A 7,595-nucleotide genomic window follows, 5' to 3' on the forward strand; every position below is an offset into this window, starting at 1 on the left:
TTCATTGAGATATACATATTCACATATTATACAATCATCCATGATGTGCAATCAACTATTCTCAGTACCATTATACAGTTGTGCATTTATCACCCCAATCTATTTTTTGAACATTGTCCTTGTACCAGAAAAAGCAAGAATAAAAATAAAAAATAAAAGTAAAAAAGAACACCTAAATCATCCCCCCTCCCACCCACCCTGTTTTTCACCCAGTTTTTGTCCCCATTTTTCTACTCATCTGTCTATACAATACTTAAAGGGAGTGTGCTCCATAAGGCTTTCACAATCACACTGTCACCCCTTATAAGTTACATTGCCATACAATCGTCTTCAAAAGTCAAGGCTACTGGGTTGCAGTTTGATAGTTTCAGGTATTTACTTATAGTTATTCCAGTGCATTAAAACCTAAAGAGTTATCTATATAGTGCATAAGAATGCCCACCAGAGTGACCTTTCAACTCCATTTGGAATCTCTCAGCCACTGAAACTTTGTTTCATTTCTCTTCCCCCTTTTTGGTGAAGAAGATGTTCTCAATCCCACGATGTCGGGTCCAGATTCATCCTCAAGAGTCATAGCCTGCATTGCCAGGAGATTTACACCCCTGGGAGTCAGGTCCCACATAGTGGAGAGGGCAGTGAGTTCACCCGCCAAGGTGGCTTAGTTAGAGAGAGAGGGCCATATCTGCGCAACAAAGAGACATTCAGGGGGAAATTCTCAGGCTTAAATACAAGCAGGTTTAGCCTTTCCTTTGCAGTAATGAGCTTCATAAGGGCAAGTCCTGAATAGAGGACTCGGCACACCAAACCATCGGTCCTCAGTGCTTGTGAGAACATCAGCAGCAATCCAGGTAAGGAAGCCTAACACCTGCACATCTTCCCCCATCTCCTCAGAGGGGCCTTGCATATTTACTTTTATTTTCTGCCCAAATTACTTTAGGATGTGTCACTATTTCACACTAACCTATACAAACCTACCAGGTCTCACTTCCTATTCAAAGTTCCGTGTAATTATGGTATTTGAACAAACTATGTGAGTTAAATTGTTTAGGAAATACAGATCCTGCACCAACTAAACATCTCTTCCCTTGGTCTCACATGGAAGTTGAGGTTTTAAAACACAGTCAATATCATCCTTTCCCCTTTGGCCCAATTTGCCCTAGTTCTAACCAGATCTGCTTCATTCATATCTCTAATTGTAGCCATGACAATACATTTTGAAATACTCTATCTTTATCCTCCAGAAGTGACATGTACTTAGCAGAGAGCACACTCTGATTTATTGTTTTCAGCAGTGGGTAACATTTATTCAGTGCATAACATGTGCCAAGCACCATTAAACTTATGAAGTATCTTATGAATTGTACCTTATAAAATGGGTGCTATTATCATGTCCTTCTTACAAATGAAGAAACTGAGCCACGAAGAGGGTAAATAATTTGCTCAAGATCCCTGTGATGTCAGAAACTGAACTTGAACCATGTCTAATGTCTAAGTCGTACACCATATTGCCAATTACAATGCAACAGTGTTTCCATGGCCAATGATTCCAATGACCTAGTTCATGCTTTAGGTTGTGTGATGGTTAGGTTCAAGTGTCAACTTGGCCAGGTGATGTTGTCCGGGTGTCTGATTAAGCAAGCACTGGCCCAACCGTTACTGCAAGGACATTTGTGGCTGGTTAATAAACCAGAAGGCTGGTTTATTAAATCATCAGTGAATTGACTGCACCTGTGACTGATTACATCAATGAGGGGTGTGTCTTCCTCAATGAGAGAATTCAATCAGCTGGATTTAATCCTCAGTTGAAGACTTTTAAGGGAGAAAGACAGAGGACCTTCACTTCTTCTTTGGTTAGCCAGTGAAGTGTTTCCTGAGGAGTTCATCAAACGTCTTCATCAGAGTTGCCAGTTCACTGCCTGCCCTACGGAATTTGGACTCATGCATCCTGCCCTACACACTTTGGACTCTTGCATCCCCACAGTTGCGTGAGACACTTTTATAAAATCTTATATTTACAGATATCTCTTGTTAATTCTGTTTCCCTAGAGAACCCTAATACAGTTTGTCCCTAGAAAAGTTTTCTTTTTCAAACTTTTACTGAGAATCACTTTCTGAGGAGATGGTAGTTAATAGGAATAGTGGTTAATAATAGCACCTAACCTGTACAGAGACCTTACCATGAGCCAGACACCCACCATACTAAGCTCTTTATATGAATTACCACATTTAGCCATCAAAACAAGAGCAAGGTACTATGCATATCCCCATCTTAGACATGAGAAAAAAAACTGAGGCCTAAAGAGGTTAAGTAATTTGACCAAGGTCACACAGTTAGCAAAAGCCAGGATTCCAGAGACCAGACTGACTTCAGAGACTAGAAAAAAGGATTGCAAAATCAAATGTTTGCAGGTGCCAAAGAGGACACCCAGGCAAGTGAATGGGCCAGTGGTGATTCAGTGGGAGTGGAGGGGATTTTGTACACTTGAAGGGCACGTGTCTCTACTCCATAGGGCCAGCTAACTGCTGCCCTGCAGGATTCTGAGCCCACTGTGTCCTATCTTCCAGTTATTTTAAAAGAGAAGCTGTAACCCAGAGTTTTTCATGTAATCCCCTAATTTCTAATTCATTCAAATTAGAAAATACTGCATGGGCCCTCACTGCTGGTCATCTGGATCCAGCCTGCATACCAGTTTGCTCTTTCCATAAATTTTGGATTCGGCAATGCTGGATTCGAATCTCTGCTCTGTCACTTACTAGCTAGGGGACAGGGGAACTTAGTTTAATGTCTCTAAGCCTCCATTTCCTCATGGTGTACAATAGGCTATTGTTAGGAACAAAGAAAACAATGTGTGGAAAGTGTCTATCAAATAGTAAACATTCAATAAATGATGGCTATTCTTCATTGTTCAAGTTTAGTCATAGGGCAGAGCATTAACTTCCATGTTTCTCAGTCCACCACTACCATGGAACAAATCATCTCCTGGCTGTTGTGCAAAGATACTATGCATAAAACACCTGGATCAATGTATATTAGTGAGGGGATTTGTAGGGAGCAGGAATCTCCAGGAATCAGCCCCTCCACCAGAACAATTATCAGTCAAGGATGGTTTGAATCAACTATTTCTAAACTCCAGAGTCCAGTAGAACCCCATATAGAGAGGAAGATGCTGGTAAAATGGTTTGCTTGGTTTTGTTGGCTCCTAACACTCAAGGAAAATCTATGTCATATCACCAGATGGATATAAATTCAAGAAATACACATCTCATACAATAAATCCTAGAGTTTAAACCTTAAAATATCAAAAGCACAGTGTGCAACAAAAGATTACAAGACAAAAAAAAAAGAAACAAGAAATGATGGCCCTCCAAATAAAGAGGATAAAAATCCAGAAAACACCGAGGAAGAAGCCCAGACCTTGGGCATAGTGGACAAAGGCTTTTAAAAAATGATCTTTGATATGCTCAAGGAGATGAAGGAAAATACAGAGAAAGAACTAAAGGATAACAGGAAAACAATGAAGGAACAATGTAAGAATCTCAATAAAGAGACAGAAGTCTTTAAAAGGAAACAGACAGAACTACTGGCGTTAAAGACCACTGTGGAACGGACTGCTATGGCAGCGTGTAGAGGGAACGCAGGTTCAGGGCAGAGCAGTAACTTGCAGCAAATGATTCCCTTATTGTATAGAATGAAGAGTGCAGAAAGGACAAATCTCCTTGTCACTTACATAGTACAAAGAGTCCAAAAGAGCAATGGAAGAACTCCCATCACTGCCAGCCGGGTGCCTGGAAACTGCTCTAGGTCAGGGTTGATAGATGGCAGCTCTGTATGTCCCACTTCGTGCCAGAGAAGAGAGACTAGCATATACTGTGTGAGTGTGGTTTTTACCCGCCTCGTGGAGGGAGGGGCCCTACCACTGAGAATTCCTGTTCTGATAAGCATTAGGGGCTCTTCATTCCCAGTTTCCACATTCAAGGTCTGGCAGGGCCTTTTCATTAGACTTCACATCTCCCCCAGGTTGTGGAATGGCACCAAATGGAAAAGGATGTGTGGGTGGTGGGAGTCCATAGGATGGCCGCTTAGCGTGCATTTGTGACTTCCCCAGAGAAGGAGGTGGGAGAAAGGGAGGTCTGGGTGACGGTTCCTTAACAGATGTCTGTGGCATCTCTAATGACCACAATAACTGACCATGGAGTATCAAAAAGCAGAGCTCAACTATATGCTGTTTACAAGAGACTCACCTCAAATTCAAAGACACAAGTAGTTTGAAAGTAAAGGTACAGAAAAAATATATACCAAGCAAATAGTAGCCAAAAGAGAGATGGGGTAGCTCTACTAGTATCAGATAAAGTAGACTTTAAGTTGAAACTGTTATAAGAACCAAGATGGTCATTATATACCGATAAAGGAGTCAATACAACAAGGAGATGTTTTGTGCATGATCTTTCTGTGAATCTACAACTTCTCTAATAAAAAAATTTCAAATTGCAAAAGAAAAAAAACATAGTCATAGTAGAGTTGGCAGTGAATAAAGAAAAATAATATAGGGGTAAGAACTTTCTGAACTTTTACAGGAATTTAACGAAGAAACAAAGGCGTTTGAATTTCAAAATTGTAAGTATTAAGGGGAAGCAGGAGAAGGAGAGCTCACTGACAAGTGTGATGGTTAAGTTCATGTGTTAACTTGGTCAGTTACGGCATCCAGTTGTTTGGTCAAGCAAGCACTGGCCTGATCATTGCTGTGAGGATATTTTGTGGATTTAAACCATTAGTCAGTTTATTGCATCTATGGCTGATTATATCTACAGTCAACAAAGGATATTGCCTTCAACAGTGAAGGAAGTCTCATTCAATCAGTTGAAGGCCTGAAGGAAGAACTGATGATTTCAGCAGTCAGAAAAAATAATTTTTATTTCTACTTCAGCCAGCCAGCTTCTCCTGGGGAATTCCTTGTACCTTCTTTGGAATTCCCAGCATGTGGCCTGCCCTACAGAATTTGGATTTCATAATATTTACATACATACACATATATATCCTGTAGATTCTGTTTCCCTAAAGAACCCTGACTGATACAACAATCATCTTCAGCATTTCCAAAAATTCATAATACCTTCAGTAAATGACAACTAACTAGAGAGAAGATCTAAATCAAGAGGCACCAAATTCATAATAACAGCAAACAAACTCAATACACAGAAAAGTGCAGATAATATGCTCAACAGAGTTCATAAACTATAGAATGAACACAATTCATAGTACCTAACAACTCATTTTTGGGGAATCTTCAAATTTTTCCAAAACCACACAAAAACCATGTGGTCCCACCGCAATCCCCACAGGATTTTTTCTAGTTGTATTTCTGTCACCCTCAACCTTTAGCCCAGATCAACTAATCCCATTAGGAAAGTTAGCAGTGACCACAAAGTTAGGGAATCAGAGCACAAGAAACCAAGAAGTTGACTTTAATCTACAGCCCAAAAAATAAAATAAATTAAGGTGAAGGCAAAGCTGATAAGGCTGAGGGCATGAGGTCTGCCCTGGTTGGCTTCACTTTGTGCTGGGGGCTGGCAAATCTCTAACCTTTATCTGCCTGTCCTCAGTTGTCAAATCTGACAACTGATGATTTGATTTGATTTGGCAAAGAGGAGTCGCATAAACTTTTCACAGCTCCTAAAATGCAAGTTCAAGTTATGATGGGTAAAAGAGTAGCATGTGGCTTTCTACAACAGAAGCCAGAAAAATGATAAATCCAAGCTAACTATTCAACCCTATATACCCTGTTCATTTAAAATGCCATAGTGATTTTTTTCCTTAAACTTGGTATTGTGCCAAACAGGAAAATAGCCTAGGTAATCTGCAGTGGTATTTTTTTTTTCTTTATTCTTGCACACTGTGAATGTTTTTAATCAAAACCAAGCATTTTTTCTGAGTAAGCAAGGGTGGACAAGCAGTTCCAAACACTCAGGAGGTAGTTCAGGTCAATCCAAAGGTGAACTATACTAACTGTGCCTTCCTCACAAAACTCTTTACCTGATAGGTTTCATTTAAATTGAATTTCAAAGGCAGACTTGAAGGCAAACATTTCCAAGGGGCAAATGGAGATTCACGAGGAGATTTTAGGTGTGAGAGACTTGGTTTTCGGTTTACTTTAATTGTTTTGTTTTGGTTTTGGTACCAGCTGAAAGTCCTCCATCTTTGCCACCAGCTGATGGCAATTGTGCATGTGTCTAGCCTGTAATAGTAGCCTAGAAACATACGTATAACCAATCATTTCCCAGAAACACGGTCAGAGAGTATGTAGTAAGTTAAAAAGCTCCCTTCAGTTTCTACCAATATGGTTTCTTCCTTTCTCTTTCCAGCAGGGGAAGCAAAGTGAGGCCCAGATTCTTGGACAGTTTGGGTTAAGCAGCAGAACATGAGTGCCTCTTTGGGGGAGTGAGGGAGAGGTTTCCAGGGACAGCAGAAGGAGCTGAGGGTTGAATGGGGTCTGAGCAAAGGCTGTAGCCCCTTCACATCTGCTCCTGCACAGCTAACCAACCTTCCAGCCCTGTTTGGCAGCTCCATGTCCACCCTGAGAAGTAGCTACTCAGAGCCCCTCAAGTCGGATGGAATTTGTTCAACACATCTGCTGCCAAACTGTTTAGGTTTCACTGCAGTCGCAGAGCTTGGAGAATCTCCAGAACCACCAGCCCTGGGAACAGCTTTGCAGGAGTTCTAGAACCAGCTCTGCCACTAACAAGCTATGTGATCTCAGACGAGTCACATATCATACACCATAGACCTTCATCTTTCCTCTCCACCCTCAATAATGAGTTCAGAGGACCAAGCAGGACAATAGATGTGAAAGCTTCGTGACTATTATTATCAAGAGTCTAACTCTGAAGGTTGCTTCATTTTTTAAAAATGATTCTTATGCCTTGGAGCCAAATATTTTCTCAAAGGAAATCTCTCTTCAATTCTCTAAGTTCTAATTTTTGATAAGGACAATTTTAATAGGAAAGTGGGGTTTGGTATATATATTTTCCTGGCAATTTTAAAAAACTACATCAGCTCAGAAGAGTGATATGAAGTGCACCTGTCTTTAACTAGACTTACTACCCAGATGCAGGCCCTCTGATTTGTCTTAATAGCTGGTCAGTGCTGTAGGCAGCTGGGACACGATCTCAGTTGCGTTCAGCAAACAGACCTGCAGAAACGGTGAGTGTGAGGGCGTGAGTGAGTTCAAGAAGCTAAAGACTGGATACCTACAGGGCCTGCTACAAATCTCAACCCAGGACCTCTGGGCTACTGCCCAGAACTTTGCTACTATATCCAGAGCTCTGATTCCAGTGAATTCCCCTGAGAAAGTAGCTACAGAATCAGGTTGGTTTTTTTAACCCTTGTCAAATATAGAAACTTCAACTTTGGGCCCAAACTACCAAGAATTCTTTTAGAGCCAGGAAATCTAGATTTGGGGACATGTGAGGAGTTTCCAGCTGCCTTCTTCTCCTCTTTGCTCCCAGTTCTGGAAAGTGCTCACATGAGGAGTCAAGGCAGGCTTCTCTAACTGCTAGCTCTTTCTCAAATCAGGGCTCTGGGACTGTGAACCCCATCT

The sequence above is a fragment of the Choloepus didactylus genome, chromosome 11, assembly GCF_015220235.1.
Source record: "Choloepus didactylus isolate mChoDid1 chromosome 11, mChoDid1.pri, whole genome shotgun sequence".
Lineage (NCBI taxonomy): Eukaryota > Metazoa > Chordata > Mammalia > Pilosa > Megalonychidae > Choloepus > Choloepus didactylus.